Genomic DNA, 26787 nt, shown 5'->3' with positions numbered 1-26787 from the left:
GCTAAGATTTAGAAAGGCTAAAAGTAACTCTGCATTATGGAATGTGGGAATGCTGTTATTAAAGGTCGTGATATCAACAATGTCAGGGTAAAATAGGGCTACTCCTCCATCTTTCTTATGGGTTCTCTCAAGTCTTGATATGCTAAAGTTTGGGGGCATGACGTCTGAGTCTTTTATGCTAGTATTTATCCACATTTCTGTTAAAGCTAGAATGTCTGGCTTGTACTGATCAATCCAGGCATGGAAGGGGGCTAATTTGTTGCATAGGGTTGTAAGGAATAGTATCATTATATTTAGGTTTAGAGGACATGTTCTAGGGTGTAAGTTAGTGCAAGGACCTGGATTAGGGTGGATGTCTCCGCATTGTTGCAATAAGGAGATAAGATAGGAGCATAGTGTATTAAATTTTTTTGTAGCAGCAGTTGCAAGGGGTTTAAGGTAAGGTTTAGTATGTGGAGTAGTAAGGATTTTAGGAGCTGAATAGTAGGTTAGGGTATAGTGAAATAATTGTGGGAGATATTAGAGAAACTGCTAGGCTGAGACTGATATGTTGAGGTGGAGGTAACATAGGTGGAATAAGTTGGAGTTTGAGCTGATAGTGATGTAGCATATGTGAGGAGTATTAGAAAAGTGGGAAAGTGGTAAGAAAGAATATTAGAAGCATTATTAGTTAATAGAATATGTTTGTGAGGGCTTGGTGATACTATAAAGGGTACGTTTAGACTTTTGACGGAGGCATGGTGTAACTAGGCTGGGTTGGATGTATGTGTATTTATTTATTATTTATTTTATTTTATATTTGATTACCGGTTTGGTCTGACTGAGCAACCAGGTGCCCGTTTTCAGCAGAGACCCGGGGAGAAAAGCTCCACATGCATGGCAATCATAAAAAAATACAAAAGCTCCACATACATGATAAAAATAATAGTATATCATGACATAGTATGATGAGAAGTTACAGACATGTACAATATATAGTGTACAGTAGTAAAGCAGAAAATGTATTTGAGTAAGAAAGTGCAGTAATATTATATACAGTTATATACATGTATTTTAAATACAATTCGTTATGGTTGTTTATTTTCTATGTGTTTGACCTTTGAGTAATGCCAGAGGAAGATCTATCTGAATGGTGGTAGTAGGGCTAGCCATGGTCAGCACAAGTGTGTTGCGAGATGAGATTGAGGTGGACTTTTAACTGGGTTTTAAAGATGGGACTGTTGCTTTGCAGTCTAATATCTGGTGGAAGAGAATTCCAGATTTTAGCAACTGTGCAGGAGTAGAGAGATTCACCAGCACTGTGTCTACACTTAGCTACTTCAAGAAGGGCTTTGTTTATGGATCTTAGTTGGTGAGCAGAATTGTGAAAGTTGACTAAGCCTGAGAGATCAGAAGTCTTGTTTGGTGGTACAGCAAGTACTGAGCCATGGTGAGTTGGTTATAATTTAGTAAGTCGGGGGAGTTCAAGCCAACCTAGTTGTTTTAGTGAGTGACAGTGGTAGAAGCGGAGATTAGAGTTGGTTGGGAATCTAGATATTTTATTATAGCACATGGACAATTTGTGTAGGTCTGTCTTGTTAAGGTTTGTTAATACAGAGGATGCATAAAGCAATGTAGAGAGAAGGTGAGTTCTGGATATAGAAATGTTGGTGTTTTTGGTTAGATAGTTTTTGCAGCGGTATGGGGTTCTAAGATTTTTATGGACTTTGGATATGGCTTATGATATATGTTTGTCAGACTTTAGGTTTTGGTCAAGTATTACACCAAGAAGTTTAGCTTGTGATACTGGGGAGATGTGGGTGTTATTGGCAGAATTGATAGAGAAAAGGGCAGAAGAGTCAATAGTTTTGGTAGGGTGGAAAAGCATAAATTGAGCCTTTTTGCGGTTAAGTATTAGTTGCGAGTTTTTTAACCAGTTTTCAATATTGGAGAAGGCCTCTTGGGTTTTAGTCTGGAGTGTTTGGAGTGTGGGGGCTGAGCAGATCAGTGTCTGCATATTGGGCTATTGTGTCTTGCTGGGTGGCAATGTGGAGGGTGTTTGTAAAGATATTAAATAGAAGGGGTCCCAGAATGGATCCCTGTGGTACACCTCCTGTTACTGGGAGAAGGGGAGAGGGAATTATGCCACTTAACTGCTTGTTGCCGGTTGGATAGGTAGTCTTGAAACCAGAGCAAGGAGGGGTTGTTTAGGTTGAGTTCAGCTAAGATAGTAAGTCGTTTGCTGTGGGATACTCTATCAAATGCTTTGGACAGATCAAGGAAGGTGGCAGACACTAGATTTCCTTGGTTCCTATATTGTGTCTGGGGGTTAGGGAGATAGGGGGAGGGGTTAAGTAGCTGACTTGAATAGCAGGGTTAACTAGTAGGATATCCTGATTGGAGTTTTTGATGGTTGGGTGGAGTTCTGTGTGTATAAGTTTAGAAGTAGTGGGGGTGGGTGGAAATTGGGGTTAAGGTAGGGGAGCACAGTGACTGACCCATGATAGTGGGGAAGCAAAAGAAAAACAATCAATAAATGCTTCAGGTACGTATGTATTTTCCAAAGAAAAGAAACCTTTAAACGTTGTCCCTAGTTAAGCATTGCTTTATTTATTTATGTACATGTTTTTGTTTTTATAAAACTATAGGCTTCATTTAACAGGAACCTTATCAGTTTGTGTTATGAAGTAAGTAGTAGTGACAGTAAAGTGGGTTAGCCAATTGTGTTATTTAGTGTCAAAGAAAAAGGTTTAAAATAAGCCATGCTATGGGGGAGCAGTCCTCAAGCTGCATGCTTGCCAGAGTGCCGGCCAGTACTTTAATTCATAGATAGAGAATACTATAAATTTAAATGCTTCAACATAATCGGTCTAAGCAGGAAAAATATAGTAACCCTACTTTAAAGTGGTTTAATTTAGTTGGCTACATAACGTAGTTGTTTTAAGAGTATCCTTGTAACACCTTTCCTTGGGGTACTGCTCTGGCCAAGTGGAGTTGGTAATGCTGCCCCGCTTACTTTGTAGAGTTCATGCAGTTCTTTCTGTTTTTGTTAAATATTTTCCATGGGTGTAAATTATAAGGGCCAGTAGACTGTAAGAAGACAGAGAAAAACAAGAGTTAGCAGCAGTGGTACGTATAAGTGAAGTTCATAACTTCCTGGATATCCTAATGTGAAGACAGGATAGATTAGAAAAGAAAGTGCGCTAAGTGGACTTAGGGAAATATATCATGCAAGAGGGTTAGTATCATATTCATATAAGAGTATTTTAATTGTGATGCATTTCTAACTAATTTCATAAGCATTCAAAATGCTTTTCCTATCTATAACTGTATTTTTAGGGAAGATCTTTTAATGGCATGTATCAAGGAACACCTATCTCAGGTATAGTAAGCACAAATATTTTAAAATTCTGCATCATTCCCAAAAACCTCTGTAATTCATGCTTGTCTGTTGGGCTTAGCATCTGTACAGCTGCTGTCATCATTTTGCTACCAGTCTTCAGTTCCCCTGCTACTAGAATGTGACCCATGTATTTCAGAGTTGTTGCTCTTATTTTGCATTTTCTCTTGTTTAGCTTTGTTTTATGCCATTTAAACTATTTAGCAGCTATACCACACTATTTTTGTTCTTCTTGTGTCTTACATAACAGCAATATATCATCTGTTATATTTACAGCACCTTCCAAACCTTCACTTACTTGTGTAAAAACTCTCTGGAATATCTCTAGTGCTGAAGAAATACTAAACCAAAAACAGATGCCTAAGGTTCATAGGTATGTACTAGGCTAATGGCCCTGGAGCCTTTACAAGCCTAGCCCATAGAAGTGTCCTGGCATTGTGCTGCCCGCAGTGCCTCTATCAAGTAGAGCCACTGGAGTGATCCCCGGGGTGAGTTTTCTATTTCCCATCCACTCATCAAGATTTCTCTTGAAGAGGGCCAGTGAGGTGCTCTGCTTGACATGTATGGGAAGTCTAAGGTATCTGCATCTTCCTAATGGTGTACAAAGCAATCAAGGCTTGGAGCTTGCTTTATTTAAATAAATTTACCAGAAACCATGGTTTGTAGATAGTGAAAAGAATGGCTCTACTTTATGAGCTTGAGTACAATTTGCTGCAGGCTCATGTACACCCCACTAGCTGCCCAGTTGTACACCTGCTTTAGAATCAAGTAGATCCTGTAAAACACAGTCTGAATATTTTCATGGGACTGTGCACTCACAAACTAAACTACTCTCTCTCTCTCTCTATATATATATATATATATATATATATATATATATATATCCACACACACACACACACACACACACACATATATATATATATATATATATATATATATATATATATATATATATATATATATATATATATATATATGTAATCTCAGAGATTGTACATCAGGGGCAATATATTTAGAGCTCATGGTGTGGGTTTGGGCCTGGTGATGCTTGAGTACTTAGGAATATAAGTAAGTAGTGTGTGAACAGTTAATATACAACCAAAACAAAACAAAATGAAAATAACTTTAATTATAAGCAATGGGCAATTCTCTTTTTTAATTGATTTTGTTAAGATCTTGCAAATCAACAATTCTGTTGGTTCTAATTGTTTCTTAATGAAACCTAAACATTCTGTTTGCTCCAATTTCTGCACTTTTTTTAGATCTCAGCAATAGTGGTACTTCAGTGAAAGAATGCCTCACTGTCACAGCAGCAAGATTTATTTGCATATCATATTCTCCTTCAGACCTCCAAGCTTGTAAATAAATCAACATAGTCAAGAAACATCTCCTCACTGTGACTCTTCACATTATCTGAATTTTCTATCATTTCACTAATTACATGCACTCTTTGGTTTCATACCGTGAGTTTGATTTTACCATTATTTACTTCTTGCAAGCTTCATGAACCTGAATATTAGGGAAATCAACTTTTTTTAGTGCAGTGATATGGAAGATTTTGTACTTTATTTTGTAATTTATGTATCATTAGTTTCTGACCTAATGAGTCACCCAGTAGTCAGAACAAAAGTTAAGAATGTCCAAATAATTGTCTGTTCAGAGCCAAAGAGCTTCAAATCTTGGAATGTATATTTATACAAAACATTCTACTCTACACGTGAATAAAGTTTAAATTCAACATTCTGTCCATTAATTCTCATACAGACAGGTTTTAGAGTGTTTTTTCCAACTGCTGTCTCATATTACCTTTCATTTTGTGTAGCATTCCAGAGGATGGTCATCTTTTGTTCATTTGTTTGCACTTACTTTGCCTCATCTTTATTTTGTCTATTATAACACGTTTATTGTACTTCTGTCTATCTGTTCATCATGTTGATTGAATATGTAGATATGTATTTAATTATTTTTCTTCTTCTTTATTTATTTACCAACAGTACTACCTTGCTTATTGTATGTATGCCCTATGTTGACATTTTGTTAGCTGGGCTGCTTGATTTATTGCTTTTTTTTTATGCCTGCTAAAACTTCTTTCACTTGTTGTGATTGCTTTGTGGTCCAGTTTGTGGCTGAAGAGTTTCTTATGCCAGTCCATCTACCTGTTAACAAGCACAATAAAATAAATGAACAAATGAATGAATTCATTTGTCTTTAACAGACTGACTTGAATTCATCCCACTGCTTCTGATACTTTTACATCAACTGTACCCACTCTTTCCACTACCTCCCAAGCACTTTGTGTCTTTCGGCTTTTCCCGGTTAGGGGTCGCCACAGCGGAACTCCAGTCTGCTAATGATTGGCAGTGGATATTTATGTGCCAAGTTGCCAGCCGTGACGCACAACCTTCAACGAAGGCACGCCCATTCACGCATGTCTCCACACAGAAGACTCTCTAACTGGGAATTGAACAGGACAACGTCAAATAACTTTATGTTTCTGTTTAAAGAATATGCAACTCACTTTTTTGTTTTTGTTGAAAAAGCATGTCAGTTCTTTTGAACACACCTGCTTTTGCTTTTATGCATCTTAACAAAATGTCCTCTTCTAGCCAAGATTCTACAACACATTGATATTCGTTCTTAAAGCTACACCATCTAGAAGAGACACAAATTGAAACTGGTCAGTCTTTAGAGTAGGCTTTATCTTGGATTTTCACATGGCTCTCTTTTTTTTTAATATCCACTACTGCTTTAATACATCCTATCATTATTTCTTATTTTTAAATTATTGCATTGATTTTTATTTTACACGCATTCTTTTTCTACTTTCATTGTTTGAAGTAAGTATTAGTAATTTCATTTGGTTTGGATACATGCAGTGGTTTTATCTGTGTCATGTCTGTTTCTATTAAAACTCCACTCCTGTTTAATAATTTATATGGGGTCTATATTAGAACATCAAAGTTTCACAGCTTTGAATGTTCTAATAGCGACCTCTGTTCAGCGAACGCTGACAAATCGAACATTCAGAACAGCAAATTTTTTCCTAGGGAAAAAATTTGCTGTTCCAAAACACATACACACAACACAAGCACACCAAACAAACAGCAATCCACGCACATACACCTAAAATCTTACATCTAACCCTACACTAAACTGTACATACACCACTAACTATCCACTTACCTTAACCCAAACCCTAACCCTAATGTCCATCACTATCGCACACTCACCCGCCCCCTTACCCTAATTCACCTACCCCGCTCTAACCCTCACATCCACACAATTGCATACTTACCTGACCTGTGCCCTAACACACCTAACCTGCCCTAACCCTCATGTCCACACAGTGACACACTTACCTGACCTGCGCCCTAACCCTAACTCACATAACCCGTGCCCAATCGCATGCTTACCCGAACCCAACCCGTAACGTTCCACCAAAGCTCTGAAAATAGCGAAGTGACAGAAACGGACAACCAAATTCTTTCCCTAAGAAAAAATTTGGTTTTCTTCAGCTTCACTATTTTCAGACTTCGCTGAATAGGGGTCGGTATTAGAACATTCGAAGTTGTGAAACTTCGATGTTCTAATATAGACCCTTTATATGCTACAGTTTATTTTCTTGTAACTGGACTTGCAACTCACCAAATTCACAATATCTTGGTGTGTTCTTCTGCTCTTTAACATAAATGTACATAGCCTCAATTAGACTTTGCATTGTTGTAAGGAACAGATGGTGATTAAATGATTTGTTCTTTCTAGGCTTACAATAATTACCAGATTTCTTTTTTCAAAAGTTGCTATCACATCTTTCTCTTCAAGAAAAGTAAAAGAGTTAAATAACCTTGTCTTATTCTGTAGTAACATTTAGGAATGTAACATTGTTTTCAATCACATTTCTGGATCTAGAGCTTAAGAATTTCTGCTCAGTTTCCATGCAGTGAAAGAATTTAAAGGGCTACAGTTGAACTATTTTGCACTGTATTCTTTTGTATTAAAACATCTTCATTAACACCACACATAACTTGCTGACATGACTAAATATTCAATTATAAGGGAAAAAACAAACCATGATAACATTTTTTTGTGCACATTGTATAAATAAGATATTTGTCTTAATTATTCACTACTTTAAATAGATTGCTCACGTCCTGCCTGCCCTGAAATATCACTCCATCTGAACATTATTCTGTATATATATTTCCCCAAATTCTATTTATTTCTATGTAGTTTCCTTCTTCCCTTTATAATAATCTTACCTCCAATTCTTTTATCTGCTTCACAACATTAATTAATTCTGTTGCAGTTGATTTTTTTTTATTTCCATTTCCGAGATATTGCTTTTTAGGCAGCCAACAGCATTAAATTTAGTAGGGACTTAATGTATCTAGGCAATTCAGTTTCTCTATCCCATCTCAAAAGAATAATTTCCTTACTTAAAAATATTTTCTTCCTCCAACATTTCTGACAAAACAATGTACAGAATTAAAACAAATAGCAACTCATTTCATTCCCCTCTCTTTTCTATCACATCTCCAAGAAATGCTGCCTACATGTGTGGAAAAATTCTTTGAAGTTTACTTGGAGTATAAAAATACCTATGCAATACTTTCACTCAAAAATTCTAAGCTTTCTAGATTTTATTGTGTACTTGGGAGCCATACATATATCTTCCCATTTTTTTGTGCATTGACATTCCATTCTCATTTCCCATTCTTGTCTAAAATCTTCTGATTGATTCTGATAGTTATCGTGCATTATTGTATCCCTATTAATTATCCATTGTTTTATTGAAACTTCTCTTCTTGACTATAATATAATCTCAATCAGAACTGGTCTTTAATTTAAGACTTCCGTATCCCTTTATGCCTATACTGTTATCAATCCCTGGTAGGAGAGGCAATCTCCCACCTCCACTCCAGAATTCTGATTGACTTCATCCCACTGTAAAGACTTTCTCCCCCTAGTTATGTGCTCCCATTACCTTGGTTATTTGGATAATTTTCTCCAATAAATTCAAACTTCCTCCTGCTTATTTTTTGTCACCTACTAATAGTCATGCATATTGATAAAATCCCTTTTCTTCATTCCTGTGTTGCTTTAGTTTTCAAAAAGGCTTTCTGCGGCTTTGTACATATAATATGCTATATGACTGTTACTGTTCTCCTTAAGTGCCTGCATCAAAAATCCTGTTCTCTCCTTTTTTCATGACATCCCTCATTTCAGCATAATTTCTTTACACACTGATATGTCCACAGTTGCATTAACTCAAAGAAGGAGGAGATGCCCCCAAATAGGGTATCACTGCTGGCAGAACCCGCTGACAGTGATTCCTGTGGAGGAGCTCATTTATGGTTGAAACTCAGGCAATGGAAGCTTGAGCATTCAGTGTTTAGCCACTAGTAGATTACCCTGGTTTAGACCCATGTCAATTTCCCCAACATTTTCATTTAAATAAAAAAAAAAAAAATATGTGCATTTTCATTTTGAATTCCCCAACCCCTTGTAGCTCACAACAAAAACACACTGCTGTATGCATTTTCTAGATAGGAAAATTATCCCTCCTTATTTGGGCAGATGCTGCAGTAGACAGTTGTACCCACTGGCTTCACCTATTCTACAGTTAGGTTTAATTATGTAGAAAAAAATGTTAGAACTTGTGTTCCTTTTTGTACCCATACCATCCTTCTTGTCCTATCTCAACTTCCCTCCCAGATGTGAAAAACAACTTGCATACTCTCAACTGAATTATAGAATTAAGAAAAAGTGCTCTGGTTCTCATTAAGTGAATATAATTTGCATTGCTATGATTCATGTTGATGTGGTTGTTACCAGTAGGGATGCATCTGTTTGTATTCTATTCAGTGTCAAAAATCTCATTTATTTTCACTGAACTTCCTGTCACTAATTTTAATATTTCTTCATATAGGTCTCACAGTTCATAGTTCAGTTCTTTCTTGATTTACAAATTAGATCTGTTGACATTCACTGAATTCTGCTGGTAAATAAAGAAAAAGGTAAATTCCTACTTTATCTCTAGCATTAACAAAAAAGTTCCTGATAAAACTTCCAACTTGCATTTAAAATGCCTATACATAAATAGGTTCATAGGTTCAAAGGTAGGTACTAGGCTATCTGCCTGAAGGCATTTATAAGCCTAGTCGGAATGTGTTGGCTTTCGCTGCCCCCTTAGATTAGTTCCCTGTGCCTCTCTCCAGCAGAGCCATTGAAGTGATCCCTGGGGTAAACTTTCTGATCTGAAGTAGGAAGACTTCATTTGTCTGCAACCTGTGGGATTTGGATCCGACAATTCATAAGCTTTAGGATCCTAGCTCCTCCCTTTACCCATAATCCCCTGCTAAGCCCTGACTGACCCCAGATTTCGTTTGCCGCGTTCAGTAGCTGACAGGATTTTTCGAGCTCCATAGCAAAGAAAATTGGTGACATATTTTTGACTATATTTTTTTCTTCTACTTTAGCAGAAGTTAAAGTGTGTTTGTTTAGGCTATCCTTCCTTCTTTAGTTAACCTTCTCGGGTGTTTGTTAGTGTGTGTTTGTTGTGTGTGTGTGTGTTTTTTTTTAGGGCCTGTTAGGGTGTAGCTATGTCTGAAGCCCCCAAGGCTATATTTTCTAAATGTACCGAGGGTGGCCATAAGCTTTCCCCGGCTGATGGCCACACTCGGTGCGTTAAATGCCTGGGGGTTGAACACCTTTCATCTGGTTGTACCATTTGTGCAGGGTTCAACCCCCGGACTTTAAGGGAGCAGAGGTCGAAGTTGGTTCTGGCGGGACTTCTCCCTCCTGAATCGGCTTCGGCCCCTGCTATCCAGAAATCGCCAGTGGCTACTTCGGTCTCCCTTCTTCCAGCAGAGACTCAATCTCCTGCTAAGAAACTGGAGGATAGGGAGACCAGGAGGGAAAAGGAGAAGCACAGGGAGGGGCACCATAAGCGGCGGGCCGAGGCCTCTGTCTCGGCCCCGCCGCCTGAGCGTGCCTCCCCTCTGGCTTCTAAATCTCCTCCTCCTCGGCTCTGATCCCCTCGGTTCTCTCCCGGACCCGAGGAGGTGGAGACTAGACCTTCGTCGAGGTCATCGAGGCGACACTCTAGATCCGCCTCGGTGGACTCGTCGAGGTCAACTTTTTCTATGTCGGACGCTGATATGGACCGGATGATGAGGCGATTCATCCAGGCCCAAATGCAGATGGGAGTGCTCCTGGCCCCCCCATCTGGGAGGGGCCTCGACCCCTTTTTTCGCCCCCATAGCTCCTTCTCCAACCCGACTCCCGGGTTCAGAGCTTTCGGAGCTGGGCAGCGTTGGACCCAGGGGTGGGTCAGATCCGACTGGTCGGCGCACCTTGGATTCGATCCCTCCCTTGAGTGCTTCGGGTACTTCGGACCCGACCTCTCGGAGCCATGGGCCTAGCCTCGGATCTGAGGGAGCCGGTGTCTCTTCGACTCCGTCTAGGTTGGAGCGCACCGGTCTCTCGGATCCGACGGTCTCGGCTCCGGTTCTGATCCATTCGTCGGATCCGAGTGGGGGTCGGCTCTCGGGTCTTAGAGAAGTCGGCTCCCCCTCGGCCTTCGACATTGTGGAGAGGGTTCTGTTGAGGACATCCGGACCCCCGGTCCCTGTCTCGGCTCCATCCCGCACTCCCTCGCAGCTGGGCCAGGCTCCCATCAGCCGGTCTCAGGGACAGCCCGCCTCAATGTCCCATGTGGTTCCTTTGGAACAACTGGTTGCTGGTGAGGACTCCTCGGACAGTCCCCCCAAGGAAGTGCCTCGTAAGCATAAGTGTAAGAGGAGGCACGTGGACTTCCCCGTGTCTATTACTGAAGACACAGACTTGGAGGAAGGGGAGGGCTCCCCAAGATCACCCCCAGAAGATGTCTCCTTTGGAGACATTATGGAAATGTTAAGGATCGGGGGGGGGTCTGCCCCCAAGGCCTTCTCGGACGAGTCGGTGTTCTTGGAGGCATTTGAGGCGGGCCCGTCTACCTCTGGGTGTCCCCTCCTGCCGACCCTCTAGTGGACCTTATTGCCACCAGAGCGTGGAAGGACCCGGACACCGTAGAGCCTGTTTCCAAACATCCGGACCGGATTCTTACTCCCCCATCTGACCATACACATTGGACTAAGGGACCCCCAGTAGATGCCATGCTGATGGCTGCAGCCACAAAGAGGGATTTGGCTCAGGAGAGTCCCTCTATGCATCCTCCGAGCAAGGAATCCCGCTCGATGGATCGAATTGGGAAGTGAGTCTTTAGTTCAGCAACCTTCTCCCTGAGGGCGCTGAACTATATGGCACACGTGATCAGGATGCAGCGAGACCTGATTAAGGAATACGCTGCATCTCCCCCAACAAACAAGTGTACTCCACCCTTATGGCCACTCTCAGAGCGGTGTCTAATACTTCTATGCGGCTCTTATCTCACGCAACAGAGGGAGCCGCTAGAGCTAGCGGATCGGGCCTTGTTATGAGACGCCAGGCCTGGCTCCACCACTGTGACTTCGCGGAGCCCTTCAAAGCGACCTTCGCGAATGCCCCCTTCGATGGTTCTGCCCTTTTTGGCAAAACGGTTCGCGAAACGCTTGTCCAGAGCGAAAAGGACGGGAAGATGCTGTCTGTCATCGGAGTCCGCTTCTCAGCTTCCCAGAGGTCCTTCTCGAAGAACCAAAAGGGACAGAAGAAGATGTGGTTCCAGAAATCGCAGCAACCCCAACCTGCTCCGGACAACCAGTCCTTCCGTGGCAGAGGAGGACAGGGAGGTCACCGTCCTAGAGGCAGAGGGGCTCCTAGGAAGTTTGGGTCCAGAGAACCTTTCTCTGACAGACCCACGCAGCAACCCTGATGGGTTACCCGGCTGCTCCTCTCTGGAGGCAGTCGGGGGGCATTTTTCGAGGCACCTGACATCATGGGAGTCAATCACGTCAGACCGTTGGGTGCTTCGCGTGATATCCAGAGGCTATTCAATCCCCCTTCACAGTATTCCCAGATCCAAAAACCTCCTCGATGTACCACCCGATCAAAGGGAGGTAGCAACTGTGGAAATCGCACAGCTGCTAACAAAAAGAGCCATCAAACGCGTCCCCCAAGATCAGACCAGATCAGGGTTTTACTCCAGCTTCTTCTTGGTGCCAAAAAAGACGGAGGACTTAAGACCGATCCTAGACCTGTCACAACTGAACCTGTCTGTAACCAAACAAAAATTCCGGATGGTCACCTTACAATCTATCCTCCCCCTTTTGCGGGAGAATGATTGGATGTGCTCTATAGACCTCAAGGACGCGTACTACCACATTCTAATGGACAGACGGTCCAGGAGGTTCCTTCGCTTCTGGCTGGGAGCCAGTCACTACCAGTTCAGGGTCCTTCCCTTTGGTCTCACCTCTGCCCCCAGGGTGTTTGCCAAGGTACTTGCAGTGGTAGCGGCCCACCTGAGACTCCAGGGAATTCAGATGTTTCCATACCTGGACGACTGGCTCCTTACAGTGTCATCAAGGCATCTACTGTGCTCAGCCAGGGACTATTTCTTTCATATAGCCCCTCGGCTGGGCATCACCATAAACCGAGAAAAATCTTCCCTGGCCCCCACACAGCTTATAGATTTTATAGGAGGAAGATTGGGCACAAGAAACATGGGGGCATTCCTCACTCTAGATCGACTGCCCAACCTGAGGTGTCATATCACGGCCATCTTAGAACCTACTCCAACTGCAGCTATGGTCCTGAGGGCCCTAGGTTCAATGGTGGCAGCCATCCCACTCCTCCTTCATGCTCGACTACACATGAGGATCCTTCAATGGACCCTCCTGGTCCAATGGTCCCCACTTTACCTTCCTCTCAACAGCCCGATAGCCATCAGTAGAGCATGCAAGAGCTCCCTGTTCTGGTGGCTCCAGTCGATGGACCTCCTGACAGGGAGACCCTTCTGTACTGCATTCCCCCTATCCACAGTGACCACGGATGCTTCTCACCTCGGGTGGGGCGGCATTCAGCGGGCAGGATTGTCCAAGGCACGTGGAACAGTTCAGAGACCTCCCTGCATATAAATGTTCTGGAGATGAGGGCAGTGCTATTAGCGTTGCAAGCACTACACAGCCTTCTTCCTGTAGGAACTATTGCTATCCAGACAGACAACATGTCGGTAGTCTGGTACATCAACAAACAGGGGGGAACCAGGTCCTACCCCCTTTGTCGAGAGGCCATGAGAGTATGGGAATGGGCAATCTCCACCAACCGCTTTCTTGTGGCAATGCACATTCCGGGAAGGTCCAACATTCTAGCGGACAAGCTCAGTCGCACCATTCTTTCCCCTCACGAATGGTCTCTCAGTTCTCTAGTAGCAAAGCAGATTTTTGCTGCCTGGGGGCAACCTTGTTGCGATCTTTTTGCTTCTCCCTCAAACGCCAAATGCGACAATTTCTTCGCTCTACTTCCCCCATTCGGGGAATCCCCGAGAGACGCCCTGGTGCATGCTTGGCCTCCCGGTCTCCTATACGCTTATCCTCCTCTTCCTCTAATGCAAAAACTATTACAGAAAGCCAGCAGTTTGGGGAGCAGAATGATTCTCATTGCCCCATTCTGGCCTCGTCAACCATGGTTCCCTTATGTATGGTCTCACCGAGTGAATCCGCCCTGGATTCTAGATCCAATTCCGGATCTCATTTCCCATCCTCAGGGGCTTCCAATCCCGAACCTTCACACTCTGAAATTGACAGCTTGGCTGCTTCAGTTCCATCCCTAATAAGGACTCCCGGTATCTCTTCACCAGTGAAAGCCATCATAGTGGCTGCCCATAAACCTTCTACTAGGAAGGTTTATCGAAGCAAATGGAAGCGGTTCTCTATTTGGGCGGAACATAAAAATCTTGATCCCTTTTCTGTGCCACTCTCTGCGGTACTAGACTTCTTGACAGACCTTTTCCAACAAGGAGCAAGCTCTTCGACGGTAAAGGTACAGATGGCAGCCATTTCTCATTACCATGTGGGTCATGACTCAACACCTCTCATGGCTGCAAAAATTTGTAAAACCTTTCTTAAGGGTGCTTTCCTCTTAAGACCTCCTGTTAAGGAAGCCGTACCACCTTGGGACTTATCTTTAGTGCTGCAGGCCCTAACCGCTCCTCCTTTTGAACCTGCAGCCTCTGTGGACTTGAAGTATCTTTCCTGGAAAACTGCTTTCTTAGTGGCCATTACGTCAGCTAGAAGAGTTTCAGAACTCCAAGCTCTGTGCGTCAAACCACCTTATCTCTCCTTTTTTCCTGATAGGGTCTCCCTCAGGACCAATCCTTCCTTTCTTCCAAAGATTGCTTCGAATCCAATATTAACCAATCTATTAATTTGCCAGTTTTCTTTCCCAAATATAAAAACAAAGGAGAATATAAACTGCATTCCTTAGATGTTCATAGACAACTGTGTTTCTACATTCACAGAACAGCTGGTCATAGACAATCCGATCAACTGTTCATCTCCTTTGCAAAATTCGCACTGGGTAAGGCAGTCTCTAAGGTCACCTTGTCAAAGTGGATTTCTAATTGTATCTTGCAGGCTTATGACACCTCAGGAAGGCCAGCTCCTCAGAGAATTACAGCACATTCTACAAGAGCAGTATCTACTTCTGCTGCCTTTAAATCTAGAGTACCATTAGATGATATCTGTGCAGCAGCCACTTGGATCTCATCTCATACTTTCATTTCACATTATAAAGTGGACGTTGTTTCCAGAGGGAGAGCATCCTTTGGCTCTGCGGTGCTCCGGAACATCCTTCCATGACGGCCGCCCAAGAACCAGGTAGCTGGGGACTCTGTCCCACAGGTTGCAGACAAATGAAGTCTTCCTACTTCAGATTAAGAAGTTATGTACTCACCATAACGTTCCATCTGAGTAGGTGACTTCATTTGGATGCAACCATCCCCCCCTCCATCCCCCTGACCTTTCATGGCGCTATTAGTCCTGGTTTCCCAGGATTCTGTTATACTGGTATTCACAGGGCAAACTCAATCTGAGGTCAGTCAGGGCTTAGCAGGGGATTATGGGTAAAGGGAGGAGCTAGGAGCTCGGATCCTAAAGCTTATAAATTGCCGGCTCGGATCCGAATCCCACAGGTTGCATCCAAATCAAGTCACCTACTCAGATGGAACGTTATGGTGAGTACATAACTTCTTATTTCCCATCCACTCATCAAGGTTTCTCTTGAAGAGGGTTAGTGAGGAGCTCTGCCTAATGTAGATTGGAATCTTGTTCCAGAGCATGGGAAGTCTCTGGGACAGGAATCTATCCCTCAAGCACATCCTATTTATTGTTGTGGTGAGGTTTAGATCCCTGGAGCGTGTGGCTTGAGGGGATATGGTTTTCTTTAGGTGGAGCATGTCCATCAATTCTGGGTTGGACATGACCTTGTATGTCAGGCAGAGATCACCTCTGAGTAGGCGGTATGCAACCGAGTACTGCTGGAGTTTCTTCAGTCGAGCTGCATAGGGCATCTGCTTGAGGCCAGTGATCCTCTTGGTGAGGAACTTCTGTGGTCTTTCCAGTTGTTGCAGGTGTCTTGTAAGGTACATCCCAAATGGGGCATTGTACTCTATGATGGGTCTGATGAGTGATGCTCAGAGGGGCCCAATGACCTCTTTCGATCTGGATGCAAACCCTTTTGTGATTAGGTGGGCCACATAGAAGGATTTTCTAACCCCTCTGACAATGCGATTATCAAAGGAGAGATTACTATCTACTTGGGTCCCCAGATCCCTTATTACGTCTTCTGTATTTATGGGGCTACCACCTATGTGGTAGTTTGTGGGCACTTTGTTTTTTCCAAAGGGGATAACTATGCACTTTTTGGCATTTAGCTTGAGGCCATGATTTTGACACCAGGTATCCGTCTCAGTGAGACCCTTCTGGAGGATGTCTGTATCAGCCAGAAAGTCAATTATAGCCCCTAGTTTGCAGTTGTCTGCGAACTTGGTGAGCCATAGTCCTCCTGTGCTCCAACTCTTACCATGTGGGTTCTGTCTGTGAGCCAGTTGGCAACCCATCTCATGACGTAGGGGTTTATGTTCAGGCTGGTGAGCTTGTCTATAATACCTGAGTGGGGAATAGTGTTGAAGGCCTTTGCGAGGTCTAGGTACGCTGTGTGGACCACCTTTCCCTTGTCTATAGCCTTGATAACTGTCTCAAAGAAGTCCACCAGGTTTAGGAGGCATGATCTGCCCTTAACAAAGCCGAACTGGGTTGGGTCCAGTGTTTGGAGGTTTCCAGTGTCTCTGTTAATGAGATCCATGATGTTGCACTCCATAGCTTTGCAAACCAAGCTAGTCAGGCTTATAGAGCGATAGTTCCCGGGGTCCGTTGTGGCTCCATCTTTGTGGACCAAATAACTGTTGCTGTGCGCCACTCTGTGGGCACATAGCCTGTGGAGAGGCTGAGTTTAAATAGTGTGTTTAGGTGAGGGGTTAGTTCATCTATGAGCTTATGTAGGACACAGCCTGGGACACCGTCCGGTCCCATTGATGCTGTGTTTTTGGCTTTGGAAAGGGCTGTTTTAACCCGAGTGTCTGTGATTTCAGGGGCACAACATTCTTCTGGTATAGTTATGGGCCCTTTTGGGCGTGAGAGGGGGGTGAAGTTTGCACTGAACCTGTCTGCAGGATGTTGGCTATATCGGTCGGTTCAGTGTATTTTGTGCCATTCTGCACTAACTCCGAGCAGATCTGAGAATTGCCACTTAGATTCTTGACATAGTTAAAGAATGCCTTGTGGTTATCTTTGGAGTCCATGGCAATTTTTCTTTCGAAGCTAGCCTTGAATGATTTTATGAAGGAACGTAGTTTCTTGCTGATACTGATCAGGGATGTCTTCCCTTCTTGGGATTTTACTCTTTTCTGTACTAGTTTCCTCCTTCTGCAGGAGTCCACCAGACTGGTTTCCTTTTCTTGGAGGAGTGAGTCTTGGTTTTGTTTGGGATAGCACAATCCATGCATTCTTGTAGGTGCCCATAGAGTGTGTTAGTAAAGGATTTTGCAGATTGGACAGCGTTATCCTTTAGCATGGGGGCTTTGAAACTTCCCACCTCGGTCTTAAGTAATGTGAAGTTTGCTTTTGAAAAGTTTTTCACGGTGATTTCTTTGACCGGGGGTGGTGGCTGAATGTGGATATCCAGAGTGATTAGTTTATGGTCAGATCTAACCAGCGAGGGTTTGACCTCCAGTGTGGAACACCGGTCGCCCATGTTGGTGATGACCAGTTCCAGTATGTTGTCACCTCTGGTGGGGGTGTTAACCAGTTGATCCAGGGCGTTTGAGTTTATAAATTCTAGGAAATGTTGGGCTAGGGAGTTCGTACTTGAGTAGTTCTCCCAGTTAATGTTTGGATAATTGAAATCACCCAAATATCAGGGTGTTTGGTAGGACCTTTATGTTTCCCAGTGTTTCCAGGAATACGGAGTGGGGGTCCTGGAACATGGTGGGTGATCTGTAGCAAGCTATAATTTGAATAGCAGTTTTGCCCATTGTTAGTTGCACGTGGATGATCTCTGAAGCATCTTGCTGTGCCACTAACCTGGAGGTGTGGGTATCCTTGATGAATATAGATACTCCCCCGCCTTTTGTATTTCAGTCCGGGTTTTGTGGCCGACTGCTTTACAATGTAACCTGATGTCAACTTCAAGAAACTAAGTAAAAGAACTTTTTTTTGCTGACAGTTTCTACACATATCACTAAGAAAGAAAGGGAACTTTTTTTTCACTTTCAGTTTCTTCTTCTTCACTTCCTTCATTAACTTTCTAGACATTAATGACAAAGTGAAATTGATACTGTCACTCGTCCAGTCAGGACAAAATAGACCAACAGTTGTCGTTATACTTTTCTTGCGCTTGTTTTAATTTAAACATGCTTGTTATGCAAACCCAAGCCAACTCTGAACCCATATGAGCTTTTCTGATAATTTTATCAAATATCGTAGTTTCGAACATTTTGTTTAACCATTAATGTGTTTTCTACCTTTTGTTTGATTAATAATAGGTCTTTGTGGTAGTCATTTGATTAATAATGCATTTTGTGCTTTACGAATGCTTCGTATTGTTTTCTTTATAAAATAAATCATTTGTGTGAGTTTTGGTTACCTGAAGTTTGTTTCTTGCCTTTTTTAATCATTTGAGAACTGTATTCACTCAGCCTGCTGAAATGCCTTCATCATCAACTCTTCACCTCGTGGCTTGAAGAAGTTGCTTTCTTAATCTCGGTTCTGACACCATGTTGCTCATCTGGTCAGGACAAACCAAAAACAGTTTTGGGTTTGGTTCAAGCAGCTTTATTATATACAAACACATCTGGATTGAGGCTTAGTAACTTAAATTTGAATAAACTTATAAACAGACTGACTACCACACTCATACATGCTCACACTCTGGCTGTTCTTTCAAAATGGCACTGCTGCCTGCAGGTGATCACTATTTATATGCACTTGCCTACACTTGGAAATGCTTCTTAAAGTTACAGCACATGCTCTGTTCTACAGATACTTTAAAGTCCACATCCAGTTTAAAATAATCCACTAACTTCCAATCTATTTTTCCTTCCCTATTCCCTTCATTTCTTGCAGAAGTAAAGTTCTGTGTCCCAATTGCAACTTATAGAAATATCCCTTTACAGTTTTTCTGTGTTTATTTCTTACTTTCTGATCCTTGCTGTTCCTCTTCTTCTCCTTAATCACCTAAAACTGTTTTTGGTTTATATGCAATACATTTTTTTTTCATCAGCTGCTATGCTTTTTTTCTGTTTCCTTTGGAACACTGGAAAAGGATTTACCAGCAAGTTCTATCTCTGGGCTATACTCAGAATACCTTTCAACATGATGAAAACCTCCAAACCAGTGTACAGCACAAGATGTCTTGCACATCAAATTAAATTTCTGCATAAATCATAGTAAAAATCATAGTCCTCATTTGTACTGCCATTCAGTATGTGTGGTCCAACAAGGAAACATCCTATTGGAAAAATGCAACAAAATCACATTTCCTCCTTCAGCTATTCTGCATCCAAGAATGCTTTTTTCCTTCTGAAAAAAAATCTGAAGGCAGCTGGATACAGCAACTTGAGTTTCACCCCTACTTCTTGACACACTCTGATTGTAGGGATAAATACTCTTATCTGCCTCCTCTACAGGGAATAATCATTTTCCAAGAGCACTTTGGTGTTCCCAGTATATAATACTTAACTCTCCTGCTTCATTTTGTCAGGAGCAGTTCCTTCTTCTAGTGCGACTGCATCCATCCGTCCATCTACAGGCCATTTTTCCACATTTTTGCACATAGGGTTGGGATGACTACATCTTTGCTAGAAGAGGTTTTGGCTTCTTTTTTATGGTCATATTTGCAGCTTAAACACAATGAGCACTTTCTGGTTACAAATCCTGTTGTGGAATATCAGTCCATTTGCTTATTTGTACTTTCGTAAAATTAATGCACTCTTTTCCTTCCATTTTTATGGTACAGTAGAGAATCTCAGGTTTTCTCTTCCTGGTATGTCTTCTAATTCTACTATTTTTTTGAAACAGTTCTTCTTGAGAAGTCTCATATTCAACCAGTCTTTACTTCATTTCAGCCTCTGATTTATGTAGTTTTATCAGCTCATCCGAATAGCCACTTAAAGTGTCTTCTACTCATTTCAGTATTTTGTCACATGACTGTGTGTTTCTCCAATGTCTTACTTTAAGCAACCCTTAATGAAGTTGATTAACCTTTTCCTCTAAATTACTGGAAGCCATCTCCTACACCATGTCTGAAACTTGATGTTTTTTTCTGAACAGCTGCAAGGCCAGCTGCAGGGCTTTTCCCCCAGCAGGCTTTTTTTCTTGTTTTCTAGCTGATTCTCCCTTACTTTTCCAGACTTCTTAGTTGCTGACAACCAGGCAGTGTAGGGACTAACAAGTAACTGAATTTTACCCAGATAGCTGGGTTTCACTGGCTATGTTCCAAAGCTTCTATTTTCACACTGAAAGAAGTCTAATTAACCTGTTGATTAGTGTCCTCATTTTTTCACTATAAATTCTACTTAAGTCCAAACAGATAAACTTTTGAAATCAGATCGTTTCTTCCCATCTAGATATATACATTTCTTCACTTACGGGAAAGATTTCTTCATTTCTAATACCATATTGTGTAAAAAGGCTTAAGAGGTAAAAAAAGATAGAGATATACAAATAATGTGGTGCATCTTCAGTGGGATGTGTATTCCAATGAGAATTCCCTAGAAGAGATGTATATTGCAAAACATGTAAAAATTGCAGCTAGTTCTTAAACATTAAAGATATATATATATATATATATATATATATATATATATATATATATATATATATATATACCAATGCTAAAGTACTAATTCAGCAATCACTTAACAGTGAGGAAAGAGCAAACACCAGCACACTAAAACATTGTTTCTATTCCAAACATGTTACTGTCTACTGCACAAAACAGAATTATAACTTTAGTATATAACAATATATTACCATACGATAGGAGAAACATGATCCTCCCATATTACAAGAATCGGTTGTGTTAATTAATGAGATTTGTAATCAGGAATTAAATCCAAGATTCAGAAGGCATGGGGTAAGATAAGATAATTAGAAAATTGTCTTCTTGGATTACTTGGATCGAACATTACCTTAATCCTTTATTTATAATTGAGGTTCAATTTCATTTAATTGTGAAACTCTGCATATGCTAACAACAACATTTTGCATTTATTTTAATGCCTATCCATCATTTTAGAATTGTCCATTGTCTTGTTAACTCATTTATTCATAGGATCATAGGATCTTAGGAAGTTACTGGGCTATTGGCCCTGAGGCCCTTATAAGCCTAGCCAAGAGTTTAGCCCATGTTTAGACAAGTCAGCACCCAAAGCTCCTGTCCAACAGGCACACAGGTGGAATCACAGGGGTGTATTTTCTGTTTCCCATTCAGTTATCCAGGCTACGCTTAAAAAGGGATAATGAGGTACTCTGCTTGAAGTGGAGAGGGAGTCTGTTCCACAGATGGTGGAGTCTCTGGGACACAAATCCGTTCCGCCAACAAATTCTATTGATATCACAGACCAAGTTGAGGTTGTGCATACAGATTACTCGAGTGGAGCTTGACTCTCCAGTGGCTGCATGTGCTTTGCAAGGTACATGCCAAAGGGGGTGTTGTACTCAATAATTGACCTTATAATGGAAGAATACAGGGATGTTATGACTTCTTTGTCCCTGGATGAGATACCCTTACTTATGAGGTGGGCCATGTAGAAATCTTTCCATACAGTGGAAGCAACATGGTGGTCAAAAGTTAGGTTGCTATCAACCAGGATGCCCAAATCCCTCACTACTGATTGCGTACTTAGGACATTGTTATTAATGTGATAATATGTGGGGACATGACTCTCCACAAAAGGGATGATGATGCATTTTTGGCATTCAGCTTGAGGCCGGGTTTCTGGCACCAGTCATTTATTTGGGTGAGACCCTCTTGGAGGATATCCACATTACTTGGGGAATTGATGACTGTGCCCAACTTGCAGTCATCTGCAAACCTGGTCAGCCATAACCCACTGGTTTTGGCCTGCACCTCAGAGAAGTATATCCTGAATAACAGAGGCCCCAGGACCAATCCCTGGGGTACACCGCTCGTTAAAGGTCTGCTGCTTGAAGTGGATTCCCCTATTTTGATTAGGTGGGTTCTATCAATGAGCCAGTTTGCTACCCATCTGGTAACATATGGACTGATGCCTAGGTGAGAGAGTTTATCTATTATGCCCAAGTGGGGAATAGTGTCGAAGGCTTTGGCCAGGTCAAGGTCGGTGGTATGCACCATCTTCCCCTTGTCCATGGCTTTGGTGACTGTCTCAAAGAAGTCAACCAGATTTAACAGACATGACCATCCCTTGACAAAGCCAAACTGTGTAGGGTCGAGTGTTTGGAGGTTGCTAATGTCCATGTTAATGAGGTCCATGATAATCCATTCCATGGCCTTGCAGATCAGGCTAGTTAGGCTAATGGGTCTATAACTTCCCGGATCAGTGGATGCTCCACCTTTGTGTAAAGGGATGACAGTGGCTGTCCTCCACTCAGCTGGGACAAAGCTGGTACTCGGGCTTTGGTTGAATAAGGTGTCTAATGGTGCTGCAAGTTCATGCCTGAGTTTATGTAGGATGCAGCCTGGGATGTTATTGGGTCCCATGGAGGCTGTATTTTTTGTCTTTGAGAGGGCAGTGATGACCTGTTCCCTAGAGATAAGCAGTGGGGGTAGGTACTGGGGATGTCCTAATTTACTGATGGGAGGGAGGGGCACAGGGGTGAAATTTTCACTGAATCTGTCAGCCAGTAGATTGGCTATATCTACAGCATTTGTGTATGTGGTCTCCCTGACCACCAGTTCTGAACAGATCTGGATGTTTCCTTTGAGATTGTGGACATATGTGAAGAAGGCTTTATGATTGTCTCTAGTAGATGTGGTCAATTTGGAGTCAATACTGAAAATAATAATAAATAATAATAAATCAAATACTGTACCATGGCTCACAAAGGATACCAAGTCAAAAATCAAAACTAGAAACAGAGCCTGGGCCAGCTGGCGATCAACAAAAGCCCCGCTTGACCACTTAAAATACCGTCAATTCAGGAATGAAATAAAAAAATCCATTCTACTAGATAAAAAAAGCTACTATAAAAATCTCCAACATAAACACCAAAACAACCCTCAAAAGTTCTGGGCAGGCTTAAATCAACTTCTTCATCCAGGACATTCAACCACTCCAACCCCTTCAAACCTCACCCATAATTCCCCAGAGACCATAGTTGGCGCCTATAATAACTTTTTCACTGAAACAATCCAATTCCTAGCAAATCAACTAACCTCCACAGACTTCAGTCCTACCTCTAATCTAACCACTAATCATCCCCTATTTAGCTTCCAACCCATCTTTACCACTTTTATCAAAACCCTAATAAAAAAATTAAAACCTACTACCCTTTCTGCTGATCTCCTCTCTGCAGGGTACCTACAAATAGTTGCAGATGCCATTGCATACCCCATATTTATCCTGATCAATTGAACCTTATCCAAAGGTGCTATCCCCTCCCTCTAGAAAATATCCCACGTCATCCCACTCCATAAAGGTGGAAGTTCCACAGAATTATCCAACTATAGACCCATTGCCATTCTTTCCCCACTAGCCAAAATAATAGAGAAGTGTGTACACAGGCAACTAATGCAATATCTTATACAGAACAACCTACTGTCTAACTCTCAGCATGGCTTTAGGCCACATCACAGTACCACCTCTGCCCTCCTTTCCTTTACTAATGCCATCAACCAAAACAGGAATGACAGACTATACTCTGCCCTCTTTCTTGACCTATCAAAAGCCTTTGATATGGTCAACCATGAACTTCTCATTCTTTCTCTAAAATGAATCTCCCTGAATAATCATGCAATCCAGTGGTTCCAGTCCTATCTGACTGGCAGACAACAGGCTGTATTATGGCAGGGCAAACTGTCCAGTCAACTACCTCTCACACTTGGTGTCCCTCAAGGCTCCATATTAGGATCACTACTCTTCTCTATTTTCATCAGTAACATTTCACACTGGTATCCCCAAAGCTAGCTGCATTCAATATGTAGATGATTCCACTCTATCTGCTGAGCCACCTCCCCATCTGACCTGCAAATCTTAACCCAAAACACATTTAACACTATTGAAAACTGGCTCTCCAACTGTCTACTGCTGAACCCCAATAAAACTAAACTTCTACTCTTCACACCCACTAGTAGATCCACCCCATTGTCTTTCTCTGTTACATCCAACAATGGTACCTCTATCTCCCCAGATACCACTACTAAGCTTCTAGGGCTTATTATAGATAATAATCTTAAATTTAACTTACAGGTCAACAAAACCATACAGACCATCAATAAGAAGCTTGGAAATGTATACAGAAACAAGTCATTTTTAACCCCATTGGCTAGAACTGCAATCGCCCGGTCGCACCTACTCTCTACTCTTATATATGCCTCTCCTGCCTTAATAAATATGAGCTGAGTAAGCTCTCCCACAGCTACAACCATATTGCCAGATTCACCACTGGCTCAACCTACAGAACCCATCACTGTCAGAACCTTAAACAACTAGAGTGGCTAGAACTGCCCAGCTTAATTCAATTCAATCAACTCAATAGCACACAAAATGTTATACTCACCTGAAGAAACCCCCTCACTTATAAATATTATAAAGCCATACAACAACTTGAGGTCACTACAATCATCCAAACTACTGGTCCAAACCTACAAAGCTTATAACTCAGCTGGTGAATCCCTGTTTGCTGGAATTCACTGCCAAACTATATAACCCTTCAATCCTCCCTAAGTGTCTTCAAAAAAAGCATCAAACCGTATTTCATAGTGAACTGGCTTTGTCCTGTAGCAACCCTGATTAAGTTACAAAATGAAACCCTACCTGAATAATATCTTAAACATTTAATACTCAACTATGTTTTGTTCCAATCTGCTGATTACTTGTTTTTAATGTGTCTGACCATGTAACTTGTGAGTCCCTATTGGGAACATTACTAAACCATTGTATATATACATAACTCATTGTCTTATATTTTTTGTGTATCTAATTGTTGTGTAATCTTTGTAATTTTGTCTATTGGAGCTTTTCTCTCCAGGCCTCCACTGAAAATGGACATATATCCAGTCGGATTATCCCGGTCAACAAATGTAAAATAAATAAATAAAATAAATTTAGATGATTTCACTAGTGCTCTTATTTGCTTGTTCAAGCTAAGGAAAGATTGCCTCCAATTGGGCACCTCTTCCTTCTTGGTCCTGGACAGCAATTTGTTTCCTTTTGTTACATAGTTTATTTATTGCAGATGTCCACCTGACAGGTTTACTCTTCCTTGCGGAGGATCATTTTGTCTTGTCAGGTATTCCTGATTCCATGCATCTATATAATTGCTCGTATAGTACTTTGGTGCAAATTTGGACATTGATGCCAGTGCCTACAGAGGGGGAGGGGGCTGTGAAGATGTTTATACAATACCTCAGGAGGCTGTAGTCAGCTTTGGAGAAGTTTTTTTGTTTAACCCTAGGTAGAGGGGGGGGGGGGTCAGGGGAGATGGTGACTTCGAAAGTGACTGCCTTATGGTCAGATCTTACCAGGGAAGATGATTCTATAGGGGAGCTACAGTGCTTAGTCATGTTGGATAATAACAAGTCCAAGATATTATCACCTCTTGTAGGGGTATCGACTGGCTATTCCAAGGCATTTGGATTGATAAAGTCAAGGAATCTCTGGGCATTTGTGTTCTGGCATGAGTAGTTTTTTCCACCAGGATCAGGGTAAAGGGTTGAATCTTGACAGATTCGAAGAAGTCCATATAGATGGAGTGGGCATCTTAAGTCAAATTTGGGGGCCTGTAGCTAGCTATGATTTGAATAGGGGTCTTGTCAAAGGTTAACTGCACCTGGAGTGTCTCCTGTGCATCATACTGTTTGACCAGCCTGGAAGTGTGTGTGTCTTTAGTATATATTGACCACTCTCCTCCTTTGGCTCCACCTCCTTTGGCTTTGCTCCCCACAGTTTGGGGTCTGAATGTATGCTAGGATGAGCAAAACTCCACCTCCTTCAGCTTTGCTGCCCACAGTTTGGGGTCTGAATGTATGATAGGATGAGTACCTTGGTAAGGCTGGAGTACTCTCTGCAGCTTTGAACCAGGTTTCTATGACTGCACAAATGTCAGGATCTTCCAGGGTTAAGAATGCTTGCAATGAGTGCAGTTTCATGTTTAGACTCCTAGCGTTTAGCAGCATGACCTTTAATTTGTAAAAATGTTTATGTTGGTAGTATCAACCTCATGACTTTTCCTAAAAAAGGCACTATGGGGGAGGCAAAGGCCTTTTCCAGAAGCCTAAGCGAGACCAATGCAGGCCATCTCTAGCAAAGCATCATGGTCTGTCGATCATATCTTCCCAGTCTTTTAGGTACTGGATCCCCCTGGAATGAGGGTCTATATCATATGAGTGAATTACACAAATTGCGCATGCTCATAATATCAAAAGTACCAGACCTCGAACTTCCTATTGTGGGGGGGGCTGTGCCTCCCCACCCTCTGCTAAATATATATTCCAACTCCGAGATTGCACTACAGTGAGGAAAGGGCAAATATCCCATTTTTCACTGTACCACAATCTCAGAAAAAGCACTTTGAGGTCCGCTATATTCAATATTATGAGTGTTAGCAATTTGTGCAATTCGCTCATATGATATAGACCTTGGAATGACATCAGAAACTAAGCCAATTGATAAAGTCAGTCATTTTCTGTTTGTACTGAGGCATCATTCTGGGTAACGGTAGAATGATACT

This window comes from Protopterus annectens, chromosome 4.part0 (assembly GCF_019279795.1).
Source record: "Protopterus annectens isolate FY-2018-M chromosome 4.part0, PAN1.0, whole genome shotgun sequence".
Taxonomy (NCBI): domain Eukaryota; kingdom Metazoa; phylum Chordata; order Ceratodontiformes; family Protopteridae; genus Protopterus; species Protopterus annectens.
Note: the sequence above shows the minus strand (reverse complement) of the source record.